This window comes from Sceloporus occidentalis, unplaced genomic scaffold (assembly GCF_023333645.1).
Source record: "Sceloporus occidentalis isolate IW3139 unplaced genomic scaffold, rSceOcc1.0.p SCAF_5, whole genome shotgun sequence".
Classification (NCBI taxonomy): domain Eukaryota; kingdom Metazoa; phylum Chordata; class Lepidosauria; order Squamata; family Phrynosomatidae; genus Sceloporus; species Sceloporus occidentalis.
The window spans coordinates 5,010,849-5,034,873 of NW_028316985.1; the positions used below are offsets into that span (position 1 = coordinate 5,010,849).

General features: G+C 41.7%; 1 protein-coding gene across 1 annotated transcript in view; it reads right to left on the reverse strand.

Moving 5' to 3' along the window:
- The window catches only part of EXOC4 (exocyst complex component 4), a 510,603-nt gene that overhangs the window by 344,920 nt on the left and 141,658 nt on the right, over window positions 1-24,025 (reverse strand). The gene's annotated exons all lie outside the window — the stretch shown is intronic.

The window sequence follows — 24,025 nt, forward strand, 5'->3', positions numbered from 1 at the left end:
CTGGAGAAGAGACGGTTAAGGGTTGATATGATAGTCCTGTTTAAGTATTTGAAGAGATGTCACATTGGGGATGGAGCAAGCTTGCTTTATGCTACTCCAGAAACTAAATCACAGAACGATGGCTGCAAGCTCCAGGAAAAGAGATTCCAGCTCAACATTAGGAAGAACTTACTGACAGTAATGGCTGTTTGACAGTGGAACAAACTCCCTTGGAGTGTGGTGGAGTCTCCTTCCTTAGAGGTCTTCAAATAGGGGCTGGATAGCTATCTGTCACGGATGCTTTGATTGTGTTTTCCTTCATGGCAGGGGGTTTGACGGGGTGGCCCTTGTGGTCTTATCCAACTCTATGATTCTATGATTCCTCTTTGCAAGGAATGCTGGGAACTGTAACTAGCACAAGATTCCTCAGCAAGTCCTTAACAGAGGATGCTCCCCAGATTAAGCAAGCCAATGAAAATTTAATCAGTATAAAACCTATGTGATGATGGTGTAGACTGCATCTAAAACATAACTTATTAGCTTAGTAACTATGGTTAAAGGCAACAGTTCAGTTGTTGGTAAAAAGAGGGGAAGAATGAAAGATCTGATTATAAAAATAAATTAATCTTGATCAACACACATAAGGGCACCAGCATCATCCAGGGAGGATTGGATACCACATTTTAGCCTGTTAGGAAACTGCCTAACCTAATAGAAGAGCACTGTAGGTAACAAGTGGAACATATCAGTGAAGCAAAGATCTTATTTAAACAAATTAGCATGAAATAACAACTGGGCTGCTAATTAGACACAACTGAGAATTATTTTTTTAAAGGATGCTACACAATTAAATAAAGATAACCAGATTTTACCTCTAAATATCTCAATTAGAATACCAGCAAACAAGATTCTGAAATATCCATGTTTCAATATAAAAGAGGCTGTTTTTCATTGTAATGTACCTACTTCCTTTGTTCATATCGAAAGGCAGCCACACATTGTTTTTTAAGACATATCTACAATTTATGCACCCAGCCTTAAAAATAATGGGGAATGAACTCAGAAACATCCACAGAGAGCATGGAAAGTTACTTTTTTGAGGCATGAATATAATGACCTGCTGAAGCCATCTGTAAGTGAGCAAGGGAAGGATGCTGCTCTGGGTCATAGAAGAACAAATCACCAGCCGTTCAGTTGTAGGTGTCATTCTCATGTAATGATACAGTTTTCTCAAAAATAACTCTCCGGGGCTTTGAGCACACTTTACACCACAAAGACTGGATGGCTGAAGCTCCGTGTCTAGAGAATAATCAGTCAATAATGTTACCATGCCAGGTGAAGAATGGAGTGCAGTCTTCCAGAACTATTGTTATATTCATGTATCAGTTGAGAAATTTTAGTCAAAAAATTGACCCCAAAAAGCTGGGTCGACTTAGCCATGAGTCAATGTAAGTACTGTATTTTAACTCTTCCCCTTTTCTGAGCAGAGTGGCAAAAGGAAAGAGCTTAGTCCATTCTGGGGGAACCTAAAAGAAGCACCAACCTCCTCTACTCTTTCTACCATGGTGCCACCATGGGCAGGAAAATGGCAATGGTGGCACCTCTTTGGTGCTTCCCCTCAAATGAGTGCCATGGGAAATCGGGCTTAGAAGGATCTGAACAAGACATATGAAGACAATAAACTTGTCCCTTATGTCCTTTCTTAAATGCCCCTAAGTTTTATTCTCAACATCCACAGGTCATCTCAAAATCGATATTTTTGGTCCTAAACCTTGCCTTCACTTATACTTGAGATTGCCTTATAGTCGAGGATATATAGTATGTTCTTGTGAAAGAAACATCTTGGGCACAGAGATATGAAGACTGGGGGGGGGGGGGGGAATATAACAAAAATGGCTTCAATCTGTAAAGACTGCTAACGCTGCATTTTCTCCATCTCTCAAAAATTTACATGGGAACTTTACATTTCTGGAGCAGAAATGATCCCCATTTCCTTTATGTATGTCTAGTACCTTTTATTTAATGCACAAGTGAAGAGGACCATGGCTACCACCACAATCTGGGGTAAAGGATACATAACTAAACCCAGAGGGAAGACAAGCAAAACCCATCAGATAACAGAACAATGCAACAGATAATAGTCCAGGGCAACTAAATCCCTCCAGGGAGAACTCAGCAAATATTATACCTCACAAGGTTGGTTTCTATAGTTTTATGATAAAGATCATGACGATGATAATGACAATAAATGATCAATATTATACATAAATTAGTAGTATGCAAATGTAAAACCTTTTAGACAAACTGTTTCAATCTTGCTACCCAGAAACAGGAAGGAACCTTCAGAAGATGTAGAGGGATGAGAAGCAAGAACTCACTGAGACCTTTGAAAATGTTAAGTGAATATAAACATTTGGATGTTTTTCTGTAGAGGGGAACCAACTGGAGAATTTGCCTATTATCCATCAGTATCCATCAACTCAACAGGATAGCAGTTATTACAAACAGTCCAACATTTCACAGATGAAAACCAAGAGGTGGGGCCAAGCACCACTAGAGTGAAATCAAGACTGCAAAAGTTATTAATGCAGAAGAACACACAAGCAAGAAGCTGCAGCAGTTTACTTTTGCCTGAGCCTACTGGGATGGGTAAGTTTCCACTCCTTCTTCTACTCTCGCCTCGCTGAATTAATGGACTACAAACTGCTTTTGTACTTTGAACTCAGCATGCAATAGCTGAAGTAAGCACAGAACAAAGGGGGAATGTGGGAAGAGGAGAGAGAAACCAGGATATTTTTAAAGCAACTGACAAAGTGGGATGGCAGATGGTTTGTTGGGACTGTCCCTACCAAGTCAGGACAGTTGGTGGGTATGCTATTATTGTTTATTGAAGTACTGTATATACTCATGTATAAGTCTAGAAATTTTAGACTAGAAAATCCTGGGTCAACTTATCCTTGGGTCAGTGTATAAGCAGATGCATACATATGCATATAAGTATTGTACTTTACCTCTTATTTTTCAAAAAAGGAACTATCTCATTCTCTGAGTAGAGTGGGAAAAGGCAAGAGCTTAGTCTGTCCTTTGAGCACCAAAAAGAAGCACTGACACACACACCCTTCTACTAACTCATGTATCCAGCCTTTATGGTGACCACAAAAAAGTTATGCCTGCCAGAATTTTGCAAGTTCTTTGGCATAATTTCCCGTTGCTTCATCATTTGCATCCTTTGTTACAGGCCTCTAAATTTTACCCTTGACTTATCTACGGGTCGTATCAAAATCCATAATTTTGACTCCAAAACTTGCCCTCGACTTATACATGATGTTAACTTATAGTTGTGTATGTATGGTACATAAAATGTTCCTTTCCCGGCCCAATTAAAAACTACTCAAAACCCCCCAACTAACCCCCAATGCTAGAGAAACAGAGATACAGACTGAATCCAAAAGCAGTCGCTTGACTTATATTTTACAGTTGGAGTTTGATGAGTGGGGGATAGCAGCATGCGAGTTGCTCTGTAATCCCATTTTTCCCTGCTCACTGAAGTGATTAGGCATATTTGCCTGAGGATGAAGTAAGGCCACGAGTGTTTGGTCCTACAATGTTTAATTATTCGTTGCAAAGCCATCCATCAAAATCCTTGTTAGACGTTAATCAAATGCATAAAGAGCAAGATTTATGAGTGACTGTACAGTCGGCAGCATCCCATCCATCTATAACAAGGACTTCTGACTTCCTGTTCAGCAGAGGTTGAATTTAGCCATCCGTGTATTAGACACTAATGGCAAACAAATCTGGACAAGACAGCAGAGAGACTTAGGGCATAATTATTTTTCCTCTTCCAAAACCCCAAAGCGAAAGCTGAGTATTCTCCAAAAATAAAATCCTGTTAGCCTGTTGCAGTAGCAGCAACTACACCAGAGTGCACCATGGCACTTCATCTACTAACATGTTTGGGGTGGTATGAATTATTATGTTTGTTTCTTCTATACTTTTCTTTTCCTCCAATTGGTTTAAAGTAGTATACAAAGCAATCTTTCTCCTGTCCACCTTATGCTTACAATAATCTTGTGGGGCAGGGCAGTTTGAAAGTGACTTGGCCAAGGTTAGATAATGAGTTTAATGGCTCAATAGAAAATTTAGGCTGCATCCACACTGGAGAAATAATTTAAGTTGACACCATTTTAACTCTCATGGTTCAATGATTATGGAATTGTAGTTTTGTGAGACACTGAGTTTTCTCTGTCAGAGAGCTCTGGTGCCACAACAAACAACAACACCCAGAATTCCATAGCATTGAGCCATGGCAGTTAAAGTTGTGTCAACCTGAATTATTTCTGCAGTGCAGACACAGCCTCAGACAGAATCTCCCAAGTGCCACTCCAACATTCTCACTGCGATCCCACTCTGGCTGTCTAAGTTAGACACTTACCTCAACAGATATATCAGCTCAATACAGAGACTAGAAGCAGACAACTGAATGTGCTGGTACTAGATGTAGATAATTCAATCTGCTTATTTTAACCTATAGCTCTGTGCAGGTATCTGAAGGATTGTATTATCCCGTATGAACATGACAGTGTCTTGGAAATTTCTGCGGAAGCTCCTACCACCCTCACAAATATATCTGATGGGAATATGGAAAAGCTGACTGGTAGCTAATCCCAGCTCACTTCCCAGTGAGGTTAAACTAGTACCTTCCATGGTATCTTTCCAGAGGAAGCCAAAGACTTTTTTGTTTCAACAGTTGTTGTTTCTGGCATACGGTGACCATAAGGCAAAGCTATCATGGAATTTTCTTAGCAAAATTTTTCACAGGGGTTTGCCATTGCCTTCCTCTGAGACTGAGAATGTGACTTGTATGTATGCCCACCGCCACACCATGGGCCTGCTAGCATTGCACAACCTATATTTGTCTCCGCTGTCATGTCCAGTCTGCTAAGAAGATCCTCATCATGGCCCGTAAGGGTGGGAACAGGGCACTGTCTATATCCACATGGCCAGACAATCGCATCTGACATCACAGGCTGCTTCTTTTCAGCAGACACGACAAAGGAGGCAAGTATGGAGTGTGCGGAGCCATACAGTCTGCAGGTTGTTGCCATGGAGTTTCCTAAAAACCCCACAATAAACAGCTGGTCTTTTTAGACTAGGTTAATGTTCCTTTAGGCAAGGATCAGGTCTGCCTGATCCTGGCCTGGGGCTAATGGCCCTGTCCAGACAGAACGAAGCAAAGCCAGGGGGATCACCGGCCCAAAATCACAACAATATGACCTCTATGACTGTCTTAGGTCGCTGAGGAAAGAAAAACACCTCTGTACGTTACTGTGCCACCTCTTTGGGAGAGCATTACAAAAAATAAGGTGTCACAGGTGAAAAAAAAAGGCTCTCTCTCTAGTTGTCATGTGGCTTATCTATGAAAGCAGGGGACTGTAAGGAGAGCCCACATCCCTGCCAGACAAAGCACCCAATAACAATAATCCATAGCAATGGATCTCAGTATTTGGTCCTCTAGGTCCGTGATGGCAAACCTATGGCACGTGTGCCAGAGATGGCATGTGAAGCCATTTTTCATGGAACATGGAGGGCGGGGAAGAGGCAGAATAGGTGAGTGCCTGTTCCCGGCCATCCCGAGCCTTCAGCCGCCTCCAGAGAGGTAGCTGAAGGCTCAGGAGGGTGCAGGGGGAAGCAGTCCCACCCTGGAAGTTGTGTTCCCTTATGGAAGTCCCATCCCCAGCACTGGGTAATACCCAGTGCCAGAAGGCCTTTTAGTTTGGGCGCTCGGTTCCTAAAAGGTTCACCATCACTGCTCTAAGTGTTCAGGACTTCAGTTTCTCAGAATTTGTGTCCACAAGCCACCACATATGGGATTTCAGAGAGCTGATACTCAAAACATCTTAAGAACCAAAGCCTGAGTACCACTGGTTTGCAGTATGAAAAACAGGAAAAGAGGAGGGAAGTGGCAAAGAACAAGGAAGGACAGCAGTGAGGAAATGATAAGAGCTTCACAGGGGGAAGAAATGCCCTTGTCTTGTCACTAGGAGCAATTTTAGGGAGCCCATCAACAAGGGAGAAAATATAATTATATAATAAAGTTCCTTTCTGCGTTGTCTGACCACTTTTATTATGATGCAAATCCAGGCAGGGCAGAACACTGCTCCAATTAAAGGTCTGTTCTTTCCGTCAAGAGCCTTGGGACATATAAGTGGCACATTGGCCCCCAAATAAAAATATACACAGCATTTCCTGCATGTATTTGTGCCATGCAAATTCTCTATGCATCTATTTCATATTTGCCAAGAATTCAATTCAAACACTGTATTTGTTTTTAAAGATCCTTGAGAGCTATCATCTGTAATACACTACTTAGAGCCCATTATCATACAAGGACTAAGCAATATTTTCCATAAAGTAACAAAAATTAAACAAAAAAATGCTTGACTAATGGAAGGAATACCAATCCTGCTGCATTCATTGTCAGTACTAATTGCCCAATTAGCATAGACCTGAAAACGTCTCTGTTCTGCAAAATGGAAGACAGGAGTAATTCTCCAAATGGAGCATATGGTAGGTAAGAAATGAGATTGTTCCATCTGTAAATTTCGGCCACTGCTGGACTTTGTCACTGAAGAAGTGGAAATACTAAGATAATGAACAATCCCATATTTCATTTAATGTAAGACAATGTTGTCATAGAACCTCTCTGGTTAAAAGAACTGGGAGAATGCAGAAGAGGTAAGCAGTACCCTATGCACACCCACTTTCACTGGAGTAGGCCCAATATTTACTGTTTTATTTTCTTTCTTAGCGTTTTGCCTTGAGGAAACCTATTATACGTCGGGTCAGACACATAATTCCTGTATATTCCAGAATACTCTTGGATGTGTTGTAAGACAATACTCATTAGGACTTTTCACTGCCAGATTAAGAGGGCAAATTAAGACAAGAGGAAGCCTTAAATTATGTCAGGTTTAAAAGGCTCCATAATACTGGGAAATGTGTATAAACTGCACTTTTTAAAAAAGTGCATTTTCAGTGTTAATTTGATGTCCAAAGATGTTGCTTACATAGAGTTTGCAAAAATCCAACATTTCATACCACCCAGATTACCTGAAGAGCAGTGTTGTGTGTGTTTATGGACAAACCATCATTTGACCAACGTATACAGAACGCAACTGGAAAACTATGTACTAAAATACTGTATCTGAGATATACACAGCTTTGTTAAAACATACTTCGCAAAATGATCAAGCTTACTTACTTTAGAAGTAAGTCCTGCTGACTTCAGGATCATTTACACCCAGATAAATACATTTAGGTAATCAAGCCAACCTTGTATTTCATTGTGAACAGTGGGGTCTGCCAAATTCCAAAATGGAATTTGGGCCCGTTACAAACAGGCAGGAAAGTACGCGCAGAGCGCGTACTAGGGTTAGAAAGGGGCAGTGCTTCCGCATCCCCCTAACCCTAGTGTGCGCTTTGCGCGCACAAAATGGCAGCAGCCGTTCCACACGGCCGCCGCCATGAGGACGTCACGACCGCGCCGCCTCTATACGGAGCGGTGTGGATGTGACGTCCTCGCTCCGCACCAGGGCGCTTAGTGCGCCCTTAGCGCGGAGCAGGAAGGAGCTCTGTTTCGGAGCTCCTTCCTGGTTTGGTCCGCTGGGCGCAGCCTTCACACTGCTGCGCCCAGCGGACCAAAGGAGAAAGGGGCCAAGCAGCCCCTTTCTCCTCCTCCCCGCCACCGCGGGGTGTCCTTGGGGCTTGAAGCCCCAAGGACACCCCTTTCCAGGCTGCAGGGAAGGGGCCTTTTGCCGCTTCCCCGCAGCCTGGAAAGCAGCGGATCGGGGCCTCAGCGGCTGCTGCTCTAGACACTGAGGCCCCAATACCCCGGGGAAAGGGGCAGGTGCAGCCCGCCCCAAACAGGTGGTCTGTAACCCGTCTTGCTCTCTAGGTCTAGTACTCTTCCTTACATTAGAAAATTACTTTTTAAAAGTAATTATGTATAGTACCATCCCACACACCCCAGCAGTTAGTAGTTACAATTAGATTTCTGAAATGTAATCCTCTCGGTAACTGAAAGTAATTAAAACAGCAAGTACTTGGTAACTTTCTCTCCCCTCTCCCTTCAGTCACAATCAGTTCTGAGATTAATCAAATAGATAGGTGAACATTAAATACATTTCAATCTTTTTTTAAAAGCCTCCAAATTAACTACCAGATGAATTCTTAATGCCAACCCCCACACATGAGCATAGCTCATGCACAATAATTCCCTACGCCCCATATCCTGCGAAAGAAAAGACAGCATACTTAACATCCTTCTGTTTGAGGAAAGGAGAAGTTATTTGCCTCTGGCTTGTGTACCTTCTTGGTTAGTGAAGGAGATCAACCAGGTTATGCCATTTGCTTGAGGTTAATCGGAATAAACATATGGACTTGGTTAACATGGGCTATCATCAACAAAGACTGTAGTTGCATAATTAAAAGTGGCAAAACCTCAACAGAGAAGGTCTGGGAATTGAGGGGCTCACCATTCCTTTAATGCAATATCAACAACTAAAGTAGAAGTATCTGGGCCAACTCTTTGGTACCTTGGTTTGTTGTGTGCCCATGCTTAAGAGTGGACATCAGATCTTGTCTCACGGGAAGAAATGGGCAGTGGTTCTCAGGGCTCTGTGCTGTTATTCAAACTGTTCTTTTTATATATGAAGCCCCTGGAAGAAACCATCTGGAGATTTCAATATGTGTGTTACCAACACATGCTGATGTTATCAACTCTGTACAGTTGGCTCTCCATATCTACAAATTTATTATCCATGGATACAACCATAAAATATTCCAAAAATATATAAATTCCAAAAAGCAAACCTTGATTTTGCAATTTTATGTTAAGGGCACCATTTCACTATGTTATTCTATTTAACAGGACTTGAGTATCCATGGATTTTAGTAGCCACAGGGGGTCTTGAAACCAAATTCCAGCAGATACCAGGAGCCCACTATATATCTTTTCCAAGACATCTAGGAATTCGCTGTACTATACCAGCATAAGAAAGCTATGGCTAAGTGGATGAGGAAGAACAAAATGAAGTTCAAAGTAGACAAGCAAGAAGTGGTGGTGACCAGAAGAGACTGTTATCATCTGCATTTGTGACAGAAATGGCATTCCATTATGTAAAGGAGGATTTTGCCATATTGATCTACACTTCTGTAACGCCAGGATCAATAGATATGGGAATGCCTTTGCTAACTAGCTTGTGCCGAACCCTACTAATTGCCTCCTAACCAGTACTGGGAGGTGCAAACATATGTGGCTAATGTGGCATCCACTGGAGTTTGGTTCCAGGACCCCCTGTGGATATCAAAATCCATGAGTGCTCAAGTCCTTTTGTATACAGTGCAGTAGTAAAATGGTATCCCTTATATAAAACAGAAAAATCAAGCTTTGCTCTTTGAATTGGGTGTGTGGGGGCGTTATTTTCAAGCTGTAAATAGTTGAATCCATGGATGCATAATCTGTGGATACAGAGTCTTGGCTCCCACTGCAGGCCCAATATTAGATACTGACTCTCCTTTAATCAGCATCACCATTGCCTCTGTTCAGATGCAAGGGTCAGTGCCTGCATTGAAATGGTTCCTCACTATGGAAGTCAGATTACATTGCTTCCGCTCTGTTTTTCTCAAAGGCTGTAAGATTTTCATTTGTTTGCACAGGGTTTGATTTGATGAAATAGGCTCTCAGTTCATTAGCAGAGCTGGAGTTTCACTAATTAGATTTTCTTTCTTTCTTTTCCTTGGCAGCTGATGCCACTTTGCAACTTGTTACATTGCACAACCAACTGTTTTGAACCATGTTTTACTTTTGATTTTACTTTTTTTTAAAAGGCATTGCTCAGCATGCAGGGAAAGTGGCATATAAATGTCCTCAACTGAGCTTATTACGCTTCAAACATATTGCGAGAAAGAATGCATCACTGTAAATGATGATAATGCTGGGAAAAGGTGAAAATAGTAGAAGAAGAGGAAGGCCAGACTACAAATGAACTGACTCAATAAAGTATGCCACAGTCTGGAATTTACAATGCCTAAGCAGGCCTGTTAATAAAAGGATCTTTTAGAGGTCCTGTTTAAGTATTCATAGGATCTCCATTTCTCAAAGCTGACTTAACCACACACAACAACTAATGTCCCAGACAAGCCAAGACTGTCCAGCATATTTCATTCAGATATTTAGAGTAGTACTGTACACTGAGAACAAGTAGAACAAAGCAACACACAACATAAAGACATAGTCAATACAATCTAGTATACTGCGTAAGTTAATACTTCACAATGGGAATGGAATGGTCCAAAACCTCTACGGAAAACAGCTAGGGACCTTTCAAAACTGATGCCTCAACTCTTACCTTTATACGTTTCTGGAACAGCTGTGGATGGAGGGTGCTCTAATCAGAAAAACCATTGTGGGAAGACTAAATCCTCAACCATACTCACAAGAGGATGCTTGCAGGGCAAGTTAAATTTTGCCTAGCATCAGGAGATAGCTTGATCAAACAAAGCACAGAGAACCTATGTATACACTTGTAAGTCCTACAAAAGGTTTACCCGAGCAGGTTGTCTGAAAAGCACCTTGAACTTCCTGTTAAGACCAACTGGTGGCGCAGTGGTTAAATGCCTGTACTGCAGCCATTCACTCAAAACCACAAGGTTGCGAGTTCAAGACCAGCAAAAGGGCCCAAGCTCGACTCAGGCTTGCATCCTTCCGAGGAGGGAGCTAAAATGAGTACCCAGACTGTTGGGGGCAAATTAGCTTACTTGCTAATTAGCTTACTTGCTGTTCACCGCTATGATCTTTGGAATAGCGGTATATAAATAAAAAAAACTTTCTTGACTGAGACAGTACAAAAAACGACACAAATTGTAGCAAACATAGCAATATGTCCAACACTCATACAGGAGAAGAGTTACAGTCTTGACAAGTTATACACAAAATTAAACATCATCAGTAAGGTTGTCAAACAGCTCATTAAGTTCACCTCATTAATAGATTGGCTTTTAACCAAATTAATCAATTAAACATCAATGAATACGCAGATTACCAAAGGTATAACACAGTGCCTTCTTACAAAATGAATGGGCAAAGTAATACCCAGTTTACTGAAATATGGTATATCTCCTTGAAAGGAACTGCCACCACAAACATTTTCTGATGTTTTGGATGGCGGGGACGGGGTACTATCCTTTCAGGTACTACTATGTCAGAAACCAAAGCAGACCCTGAGTCCCTCAGTTCCCAGACCTTCTCTGCTGAGATTTTGCCACCATTAATTATGCAACTACAGTCTTTGTTGATGATAACCCTTGTTAGCCAAGTCCATATGTTTATTCCGATTAACCTCAAGCAAATGGCATAACCTGGTTGATCTCCTTCACTAACCAAGAAGGTACACAAGCCAGAGGCAAATAACTTCTCCTTTCCTCAAACAGAAGGATGTTAAGTATGCTGTCTTTTCTTTCGCAGGATATGGGGCGAGAGAAGAGGAAGGAGTGGATTGATAATGGATAAAGAACTTGAGAGCGACAACAGCAGACATCTGTCAGCTGTCACTCTTCAAAGCCTTCTCCATCAAAAATCCCTTCAAGTGTATTACCAACTGCACATCTCTTAAGAAACGCCACCCATGAGTACAATAATTAATTACGAAGTGTCCTTTGTAGTTTTGGTCGCAAACACTTTAAAAGCAGTTGGAGGCAGAGATGAAAAGAAAAGCACGGGGACTTTTAAAGCATGTTTTTAAAAAATCAACCATCTCCCCCATAGATATGTAAAAGAACAAATAATCTATTACAGGTTTTTTAAATAAAAGCTGAACGTTAAATACATTTCAATCTTTTTTTAAAAGCCACCAAATTAAGTACCAGATGAATTCTTAATGCCAACCCCCACACATGAGCATAGTTCATGCACAATAATTTCCTACGCTGATACTACAAGTGCTGGGAAATCCAATGTATGTCATGATTCAGCAGGTCTGCTATGCAAAGGAGTTCTGCAGTGGTGGGAAGGGGAGATAGTAAGCATCCAGAAATGCCCCCTTTTCCTCCTTCTATTTAAAAAAAATGACTATGACAAACTGACATAGTGATGGCTACATTATCTTCTATCCATAATTTGTCCAAAGACATGCAACAGGAAGTTCAGGGTGGAACAAGTTGTCACCAACCGTTGCTAGTCTTCTTTCCCATAAATATGATTCTATACAGGTTTGAATAAGCTTTCCTCTCCTGTCAAGTCAATGCCAGACACGGATTTTTGCAGATTTCTTTTTCTGAATGAGGCATTAATTGAAATTATTCCCTAGCTGAAAAACATTGAGCTGTATTCCTCCTACACACACACACCTCTCTAAACACACACACACTGTAAAGCTGTTTAGCAGCAGTACAATATTTCCCATCTTCTCTTCTTATGTTTTGGATGATGCCATCTCATAGGACAGCAAGAGGGCTAGACTACAAATCCACAACATGCCTTCAGATTCTACAGGGATATTTTGTACATAGTCATTGATGGTTTGGGTGCATGTCCCTCCCCCAACATCTTAAGCATGAAAGTAAAACTGTAAAGTGAGAGACAGCCAAATAGAATCTCAAGGAAGGAGGGAGGAGGAAGAGTTCTCCCTCACATGCTAATTTTTGGTGTTTGAGATGTTCCTTTCAAGTGAGAGCATTCAACTTCCAACTTCCAGAATATTTTATTGCTAATAGCCATCAGCCACTGCAAAGACAGCATTCAAGAATATAGTCTCACTGCATCATCACTGCAGCCATAAGTACAATGATTGCTACATGATGTTTTTCATTATGAAAGACCACCATAAGTGGAGCGCAAGGGAAGACACTACAAGCAGGAGATGAACAACTGTCCCCAGTTTCAAAAAGGGAGGAAAGGGAGGAACCAGAAAACCAGACCTCAGCCTCACATGGATACCAGGCAAAGTTCCATAGCAGACTGTCAGTCTATAAGTACTGTTAATACTAAGAGCCAGCATGGTTTCATTTTTTTAAAAAATCACAACATACCATACTTATCTCCTTTTCTGAAAGGGTTTTTAATCTAATAGATCCGGGGAACATGTGGATGTAGTATATTTTGATATCAGCAAAACAACTGACCAGGTTTCCCACAGTAAAACTTATTAATAAATGTGGTTTTGGATACTACTGCTATTACATGGATCCACAGGAGGCTGAGAAACTGTACCCAACAAGTGCTCCTTTAATGGCTCTGTAGTATCTTGGAATGTGGTCTTTTCATGAAGCACCAGACTGCTCTCTCCTGAGTTCAATGCTGTTCAACGTTTTATAAAAGGCTTGGCTGAGAGTATAACTGGGGACATTTGCCAAATCTCCAGATGACGCACAGCCTGGAGAGTTAACTAAACACTGTACAAGACAGAATCAAGATTCAAATGGATCCTGACAGATTTCAAAGTCTCTTCCAACTCTATGACTTGATTCCTGGAATCACAAGAAACAGGGCTGGAAATGACCTCTTAAGGTCATGGAGAGCTTATGCCAGGCCGTGTACACCATCCTAAATTAAACAGTCCAATGGCTGAATCTGATACAAGGAACTTCCAAATTATGGATCTGAACTTGAAATGCTAGAAATTTTCAGTTCTGAATCTCATAAATCATGTAAAGGGTTGAACTAGATAGCATACAAGCCCTCAAATTCTGTTTATTTGGCATGTGTTCATTAAGAAGAAAGGACCTTGTATACTCATAGGCAAAGCTGCTTTTCTGCTACATGATGTACCTAAAGAACCATAAGAAATGACACCCCCCCCCCCAAAAAAAAAAGTATTCCAAAAAGAAGAGGATGAATCAATGGTCACTTGTAATCTGCCTTAATGGAGAAGGGGTAGAGTTTGTGTGTCCCCTAGGGACCCCTTTCCATTTGCTATGAAGATGATGCTACACAAAATAACATACTGGTAAACACATGGGACATATTTCATTATAATGTCTTGTGCCAAAGTATTCTGCAGACAGGTGTATCATTCAGATGCTAGTACTTACAAACCCAGAAGGAGGGGGAGCGGGAGGAAGGAAAGGAGGAAGATAATAGACTGTTTAAATACCAGGCATGTTAACTCTTGGATAATACAGTATGTTTCATGTTATTTCTCCTTTCAACTAATTGCTTAAGACACCCCACTAGAGTCAAGATATTATATGCCCTTCGTCTTCATTAAATGCCACTGCTTAATAACAGATTCCCCCCAAAAAGGGGCTTAGTTGCATTTACTCCAAGCTCCTGAACTTTAAAAAGTTGTTAATCAGACTCCTATGTAAATGGAACGACGATTAAAGGTTAAGTACAGGTTTCGGAAATTTCAGAAGTTGAAGATGTATCACCCTTAAAACTGGTGGAGGGGGGAAAGGTGGAAGAGCGTAGAGAAGTATCAGACTCCAGCAGGAACTAAACATCTTAATTAAAATGCTCAGAAGTACAGTACTCATTTCTGCATAAAGTTCTATTTTCAAATGTCAAATTTAATCAGGCACTTGAGTAAAAATGTGTAATATTCCAGTGGCAAGGAGGAAGGGAAGGAAGCGCCTTGGGATTCTCCTTCTCTCTGCCTACCCTTAAAAATATTTTGCTTTCTCATAAGCAACAGATTGCACTTGGAAACCCCTTGCCACCACACAGCCTTTCCACTCCTTCAACCAAGTACCAAAACAGGTAGCTTGCTTGTTTTTTACAATTCAAGAATGTTGCTGGCATTTGCTGTACATTTCATTTATAGTGCAACTTTTCTCCAGAACTGGAGCACCCGGCATCAAGCGATAACAAATGAGAGACAAAAAACAAAATCTTGATTTAAACATAAAAACAAATTAAAAACACAATGAAAGGGATTTCATGTGGAAGATGGAGCGAGCTTGTTTTCTTTTTCCAGAGACTGGAACACAAACCAATGGATCAAGAATACAACAAAAGAGACTTCACCTAAACGTTGGAAAGAACTTTTTTTCTTTTTCATTGTAAAAGCTATTTGATAGAGGAATCGACTGCTTCAGAGGGTTGTAGACTCTACATCTTTGGAAACCTTTCAATTGACGTTGGATGGGTATATTTTAGGAGTACTTTAAATCCTGATATTTAGGATGACAGGATATAGTGGTCCCTTCCAACTCTAAGATGATATGATTCTAATTACAACACAACAGTCAAACACACAGCAAGCACCCATGGCTTAGGGTTTGCTCCAGTAGCGGACCAGCTTAATGCCAAGGCTTAATGCTTGGATAAAAACATCTTTGCCTGCCATAGGAAGGAGAGCAGGCGGGAAGCCCATTTTCCAAGTATAACAAATCTGCAACAAGTGGGGCTTTATTAAATTTATTGTCTTTTAGGAATCTGTGCATGGCATGGTGATGAATAAATCAAGAGTCTTCATAAATCTGATTTAGAAAGGATTTATGTTCCTTGGAGAACTCTCTCATCAGTTACCATCAAAATACATGAAAGTCTTTTTTAAAAAAACTGGGGAGGAGAGAGACGCTTTCAAGGTAGTTACTACTACTGGGTGGTACTGAATTAATAGCTGAAAACGATAAAATTAGCTCTGTAACAGTTTGGGAGAAAAAAGGACTCTGCCGTTATGAATCAACACTGAGTTGGTATCCTTCAGAAGGAATAGCTTTAATTGACATTTGTGATTTAGGGAGATGAAGAAAGAGATGGCAGAAAAGAGGAAATGGAATAAGCCCAGTATGTATCAATTCCTATGGTCAGGATTGGTGGTGTCAAAGCAAATGACTGGGGTCAGGGAAAGCTAGGCATCCCAAAACCTGTTCAGTCTGGATGTGAACCAAGACAAGACGAACATTTCAACAGGACCAAAGGCGTCCCTACTGGTTCTTTATCTCACCTGAGCCCTGCTGGGCTGGTAGTTGTGATACCACTCTGTGGCCATCTTTGGTACTAATGCTACAGCACTACTGACAATAGGTCAGCAACTGCTTCTTCCACAGTCAAGAATACCCAGATCCTACTACTTTAGTCCCACATTCTGATGCCTTACAGAAAGTAAAAAAAGCATAAATATATACATAAACTCTTAGCTAACTATCAACTGACAGCACTTAACTAGACAACGATGATGATGATGAAAATAACGATGACGACAGCTGCTCTGTGTCTAAACAGAAATACTGGGATGAACAGTCTCCTGTTTATCTTTCATCCTCTCATACCGTAGCTTGAAAAAGACATGTTTGTATATCCCAGTCTAGAATATAAAAAACAGAAAAAAATGCTATGAATTCAGTTATTACTTATAATGCCACCAAGGAACGTTGGATCAAAATTCCTCCAGCCCGGTTTAATCTGTTAAAGCTGCAATGAATGAGTCCTCAAATTTTCCACCTGGAGGTTGGTTCAGGTTCCATATGGGGCTCTTGGGAAACCTGATCTTCTAAAGCAGTCCTTGGCAAAGTAGTAGTAATTGAGAATATAAACCACTTTGCTATTTTAGGGAGAGAGAGGGGAGAGAAGACTAGAAAAGGCCAATTCTATGCTGATATACAGAAGAATAATGTCCTGCTGCTGGCCAGTGAACAAGAGGGTTCAACTACAGCAGGAAAGTAACAATAGATGATGCAGCTTGAAACCAAATCTCCAGGGAAGTATAAAAGCTACAATGGTATTGCTCAATCCAAGGGCAAGTAAACAATACAAGGCAAGCTGAATAGCCAGTGGATTTGCAGAAGCATCTTTAGATAACATGTTCTTTAATACTGTCACTTTGAATTTTGAAAGAAATGGAATATGCAATACAAACCCAGAAACAAATTTTGCAGAAGACTTAGAAATAAGAGCTACATAAAGGAGAGCTGGAGGAGTTCAGTTAAGAGAGGGCTAGACCAAAAACTGAGACACCAGGGCTCAGATGTTATTTTCTTTAATAGAGAAAATGTATATCCTGCCTTTCCATGAATGAGACTTAAAGTGGCTTAAAAAAGGTTGAGCAAACATCCCAAGATACTCCAGTACCATTAAATCTGCAAATTTAGTAAATGTAGTAAATTTGGCTCACTAGACAGATATATAATTTATATAATTTTTAAGATGCCTTGAATCCCAGTTCTGGGACAAAGAACAGAACACACAGAAAGTGACTAACAGCAGTATTAGTAGTAGATTAATAGAGTTAAAAGGTTCATGAAGTCACTTATTAAAGCACTTTAGTCAATGCAGAAGTTCCACTGCAACGTTCCTGGTTAGCAACCATCCCTTTAATACTTAAAAAAATATCTAACGAAGAAGAAGACACTAATAATCAAAGCAAGTCTGTTCTCTGAAGATGCCAGCCACAGATGCTGGCGAAACATCAGGAAGAAACTTTTCTGGAACATGGCCACATAGCCCGAAAAACCCACAAAAAACAAGTCTATTCTACTCTCAACAACTTGCACTATTAGGAAGACTTCCTAATGTTTAGTCCTTCTCCAGTAATTCAAACCAACTGGAATGATACAAAACAAGCTTGATTTATCATTGACAAGGCAGCCCTTCAAATACTTGGAAGTAGATATCAAAGTACCCTGAACAGTCTCTTTTTGTTGTGCTTAGCCTCATCCTCAGGCTTCATGGAGCCAACTCCTTCATCCTGTCCCACAGGACTTGGTTTCTAGGCTCCTCATCATCTTTGTAACCTTTCTCTGGACACATTACAGTATATCAACATCATTCTCAAACTGCACCTGAAACTGGACACTGTACTCCATGTGAGACCTAGCCAAAGCAAAAGACAGCACTATCATTACACCTCAAAGTGCTGGTCATGACCTATAAAGCCCTCTACGTTTTAGGGCCAGACTATTTGAGAAACTGTATCTCCCCATACGAACCAGCTAGAGTCCTAAGATCTTCAGGAGAAGGCTTTCTCTTGGTCCGGCCACCATCCCAGGCTCGCCTAGTGAGGACGCTGAGAAGAGCCTTCTCTGGAACGCCCTTCCATGGGAGGCCATGTTGGCCCCCTCCCTGCTGGCCTTTTGCTGGCAAGCAGAAACATTTTTATTCAAGCAAGCTTTTTAAAATGATACAAGCTTGGTTTTATGGGGGGGGGGGGGTGTTAAATTATGTTTTTAACTTTTGTTTGTTTTAAATTTTAACCTTCTAGTGTTTTTAATTAGGTTATTTTAATTGTTTTTAAACATGTTTAAATGGGTTTTACATTCTGCTCTGCCTTGTGTCCCTTTTTGGGTGAAAGGTGGGATAAAAATAATAAATTAAAATTAAAAATTAAAATTAATTTTAAAAATGGACGGTATTCTCTTACTGAGCCAACCTAGAGCTCCCACACCACAAGGCTTACAACAACTTCATTGTACTGCCATCAAGCCAGGTAATTCACATGGACTTCCTACAAGCTATCCCATACGTGTAGGGTTGCCATAACTGTCAACCTCCAAACCGGGACAAATGGGGGGAAAGGTAGGACAATGTAGGACAAAAATTTAGCGCCTAATGTAGGACATATTTTTAAAATGGAGGACGCGCGAAACAATTTAATGCTTTAAAAAAGTATTGATATAAACGCATGTTTCTTAGGCATGCTCAAAATGGAGGACATTTTGGCATTATTCCTAGACAGATGGCAGAAATGTACTTCCCTTTGTGGCCAAACACCCCTCCCCCAAATTCCAAAACACACACAACAGCACAAGTCCAGGCATCCTTAGCATTTGAGCTGAGATAGACAGGCAGCCCCTTGAGCCGGCAAACTACATGTTCCAAGCCTTCTTAGCAATTCCCCCCCTTCCTCCTTCTCCTTGCCCCCTGCAACCCCCCCCCCCAACCCTCAACTCCTCTTTTCCCCCAGGTATATCTCAACTGACTGTAAGGGGGATTTGTGGGTCAGTCTTTTTTTTTTTAACATGGAGGCAAAGCCCCGAGAAGCCCTGGATCCCTGAGAAGAAGAGGAGGGGGGCTTAGAGGGGGGGGTAAATAGATGGAGGATTAGATAGAAGGGGGTTAAATAAGGGGGTTGGAGAAAGAGGGGCTAGAGAAGGGGGGCTAGAGGCTGGGTTGCCATTAGTCATAAAGGAGTTGGGCACACAACAACAACAACAACAACAACAACAACAGGAGCAGCAGCAGCCGAGGAGGAAGGGGGGAGGAGGAGAAAAAGGAATGGGAAGGAGAAAGAAAAAAAGGAGAAGAAAGAGGAAGAATAGGGAAAAATATGAAAAGAAGAGGAGGAGGAGGAAGAAAAGAAAAAAGGGGAAGAAAAAGAAGAAGAGTAGGGGGAGGAGAAAGAAGAGAGGGAGGGGAAGAAAACAAAGAGGAGGAGGAGGAGGGGAAAGAGGAAGAAAAAGAGGAAGAAGAAAAGAAAAAACAGGAGAAGAAAAAGAAAAGGAAGAGAAATAGCTTGCCGGCAAAGCTCTTTCCTGCCTTCAGCCGGCGCGAGGGACCAAAGAGGAGACGCTCCTCCTCTTGAGGCTGGCTGGCCAATGGGGAGAGTGGAGCTGGATCAGCCCCACCCCCTGCTAACAGTCACAGGCTCCTGCAACAGGGGAGGGCTGTCCAGCCATTGGCCAGCCAGCCTGAAGGGCAGGAGCTCCTGCAAGAGCACGCAGGGCCAGGGCAAAGCACAGCAGGCAGTGGAAAGGCTGCAGCAGCAGCTGCAACAGCAATGGCGGTGGCGGCTGCAGAGCGGCCGCGGTTGTTGCAGCGGAGGCGGCGGCAACCAGCTCAACCTGGGATAAACCTGGGCAAGGAGCAAAACCAGGGCGGGACCGTGCCAACTGGCCAAAAATCGGGTTTGTCCCTCCCCCAGGCGGGTTATGGCAACCCTACATATGTGTGCAATGATTTTTCTTATTAAAGAATTTGGATGAGACCCCGCTGGATTCCTTCACTGGCCTAACTGTGGCAGTGGCAGATTTTTTTTAAAGGCTGTGGCTATAGGATGGTAAGAAAAGGCTGTCAACTCAAAGCTGCCTGTTCTTTTAACATATGGTTGCTGGGATGGTGGTCCTTGGAAGCAAGGTACTCTGGGAAGAGTCACCTGGATAACTGCCTGGACTACCCTTCATAAAGCATTTAACCTCTCAGAACCTCCTTCCCCAAATGCAATGCATTGAGGATACAGGTCACTCAAAGATTTCAGGACCCATTGCTACTGCTGCCATCATCTCCCTCCGCAAGCGGAGAGAAACTGAAACTTCAGAGTCACACTGGAGGATATGCGGATTCCTAGAGAGGTGTTCTGTCAGGTAAAAACCTAGTGTTTTTGTTATTTACGGTTTTTCCACATTCACAGGGGTCCTGTGCCCCTAACCCCAGCAAATGTGGAGGGACGAGTGTAGTTTGGACTATTTAATTATATTAATTATATTTTAATAGTGCCTGTTTTAATGTAATGTTATTGTTAGCTGCTTGGATTCCCATTTGGGGGGAAGGAGAAGTGTGGGGTATAAATCCAGACAAATCAAGCCTGATCAAATCAATGATTCATAGTTTTTGCCCACCCACCCCCAACAAGATCATAGAGAGCCGGCGTGGTGTAGTGGTTTGAGTATTGGATTAGGACACTGGGAGACCAGGGTTGAATCCCTGTTCAGCCATGGAAACCCATTGAGTGATCTCGGGCAAGTGACACTCTCACAATCTCAGAGGAAGACAAGGGCAAACCCCACTGAACAAATTCTGCCAAGGTAACTCCACAATAGATTCAACTTAAGAGTTGTTGTAAGAAAGAAATGACTTGAAGCCACACAACAACCAAAGAAGATGATACCTAATTCAGTTTAAGATATCTTCTAAGATACTATGGACCGTACTAATGCATGTTATGTACAAGCCTGAGCCCTCTCCTCCCCTTTTTCCAAGTTTTTCACCAAGACATTTTAACTTTAGGATCTAGAAAACATTTTGCCCATCACTACTTCTCTCCCGATTGCCAGGGAGCTTTTGACGGCTACCGTTTATCTTTGGGTATGGCACATCAACCAGCTATAAACAAATGTCCACTCTCCAATTCACACTGGCTAGATAGAGAAATATTTTCTTGCCTTCTCAGATGCTTTTTAAAAAAATAAGAAACTAATGCCAGAGGAGGGAGCTCACAGCAAAGAGATCCACAAGGACACCACTAAAGGTAGGGGAAATATCTATGTGTGAAATTGCAGAACATCAGCTAGCCATTTTCTTTCTCTTTTCTTTTTTGCCTTTTCAAAAGAAGCCTTTCTGCTCCACCCCACACTTCTTTTGTCATTTGCACTCTGCTATGAAAAGCACAACACTGGGCTACTAAAATGCCACCGTTAAGCCGATTATAATGTTTCCAAACATGCTCCATTACAGCAAAAGTGTAAGTGCATTTCTGCATCAGGGAGCCCTTTTGCCAGCCCTCCTTTCATCAACTTATCAAGTGAAGCTAAACAGCGCCACTTGCATCTAATGATACTGCGGGTCCCATAATGGGATTAGGCAAAACACCGTTGTCATTAGATTCAAGGTGGTGTGTGCAGCCTTGCCTACGGTCCTTGTTCTGTGCAATTAAACAGACCAGCCATTTAAAGACACAGATGCCAGCCTGACAGGAAGCAGTAAATTATCTGCATTGCTTTATTCAGACCAGAGCATCACAGGAGTCTGTGGTGCAAAAGGTGAAAACACAAAAGCTGCACAATTATTGTGAGTGACAACATAACATTTTCAAGTTGTTTGTGCATTTGGTGCACAGACACAGCCAACATGGTGCAGTGGTTTGAGTGTGGACTATGACTTTGGAGGCAAGGGTCTGAATTCCTGATCAGCCATTATAGGTTCACTTTTTATTGTTGTTAGCTGCCTTTGAGTCGACCTCTATAATAATAATAATAATAATAATAATAATAATAATAATAATAATTCATGATTCTATGATTCTATGAGCTCGACTGATGGCGAGCCTGTGAATGACATGTTTCCAAGCTCCCCTATTCTCTGTCACTCTGCTCAGGTCCTGTAGACTCAGTTGGAAATGACTTGAAGGCACACAACAAAGCCTCTGCCTGCATGAGTGTATGTGAGGCCTAAATGCTCAACTATGAGTGAAATCTCAGGACCTGACAAAATGAAGGAAGCAGGCTTTGGGCCAGCCAGATTCCTGAAGACGCAATGGTAGAAATAGTAAGAGCTGCATACATGGAGACTAATTCATTGTGACTCATTGGGAGAGAGTATGAATTGCCTACGCAGTGGGTTTCCTTGGCTGAGAGGGGATTTGAACCCTGGTCTTCAGACTCATAGTCCAACATTCAAATCACTACACTATGTTGTCTCTTGGAAGCCTTCCTAGGGGGAATTGCATATTAGCATTTATGAGAGGGGCAGTAAATTTGCCAAAAGGCAACCTAAGGCAGGAAGTTCCACAGGTTGGGCACCACAATTAAGAAGTCCTTGGCTTGGCTGGAGGGACTTCTAATAACAGCAGTGACCTCCAATCTACTTAAAGCATGAGGCAGACAAGAAGAGGGAGGCTGCTTCTTCAAGCCCTGGAAGGGACAGCTTAGACAGCTGGGTAAGATAGCCATGACATGACAGCCACGTTTAAATATGAATTGGTTCGTGTACTAGTCTCTGAAGGAGCAGAAAAAAAATCTTGCCCAATCTTCTACATGACATCCCTTCAAATATATTAAAGGTTGTGCTATATGGGTGTGCTATACGTGGCTTCCAGTATATGCTGGAAGCCGCGCCAGAAGAAACAATGGGGCGTGCACCAGGTGCACGCCGCGGAAATGAGCCCCATTGTTTCTAATGGGGCTTGACTTTACGTGGTATTTCCCTTATGCATTGGGGTCCGGAATGGATCCTCCACGTAAGGGAAGGGCCAACTGTACAAGGAAAAAAAATTCTACCTGGACACTTCGAAGAACCTCAGATGGTGGTGGACTCTTCCCTACCACCACCTTTTTAAAATTTGAGGTCTTTAAACAGAATTGGACAGGCATCTTTCAGGAGTGCTTTAGCTTTGTATTCAGTCTACTCAAAGAAGGGGATGGTTCTTTTTTATTATTTAAGAGTTAAGGTATACCGCATATATTTGACTATAAGTCAACCTCATGTGTAAGTCGGAGACAGGTTTTGAGCCCAAAATTAAGGATTTTGATACAACCCATGTGTAAGTCAAGGGTAAAACTTAGGAGCATGTGAGAAAGGATGTAAAGGATGAAAGAAAGGAAGATAATGCCAAAGTACACCGCTATTTTCCCACTCAGATATTCAAAAAGGTCAGATGTGCTGCCGTGGCAGAGATAGTAGAGGTGGTCGGTGCTTCTTTTAGTTTCTCCTGAAATGGACTAAGCTCTCACCTTTTGCCACACTATTCAGAGAAGGGGATGGTTCCTATTTTGATAAAAGGTAAGGTATAGTACTTACTGTGACCTGTGGATAAGTCGACCCAGGTATTTGGGGGTCTATCTTTTGAATGAAATTTATAGACTTATACATGAGTACACACAGTACATTCTGCTATGCTCATTTTACTTCCAATGATGTTCCAAAGAGTTGAACTCAAATCAGCACCCTCACTAGATTTTTCTCACTTGCTCTGACCTTATTGACAGCAACATTTTGAAGGAATTCTCTGCTCTTATACTCATGGGCATTTGTACAGCAGGAAAGGACTAGGTGAAGCAGGATAAAGTAAAAGGATAATTAAAGTGCACATAGAGGGAAAAGGGCTAGTACTTATATGTGCAATAAGACAGTTCTGTTCTCTTTACATTTTTTCCACTTTATCCTTTACCCAGTATTACATCTAGTCTGACAGATGTAGCTGCAAAGAACTTTTCAAACAACTGAAAAGAACCAAATCATTAGCAGAGCAGAGACAGAAAGGCTAAGAGAAGAACACTAGACTAAGCTATTTGAACCAACATGTATTATTCTTCCCGAATCCCAGAGGCATTATATAATGAAACTTTCCCAGCGTTAAAACCAACAAATAGAGACGAGTATATGGCAGAGATG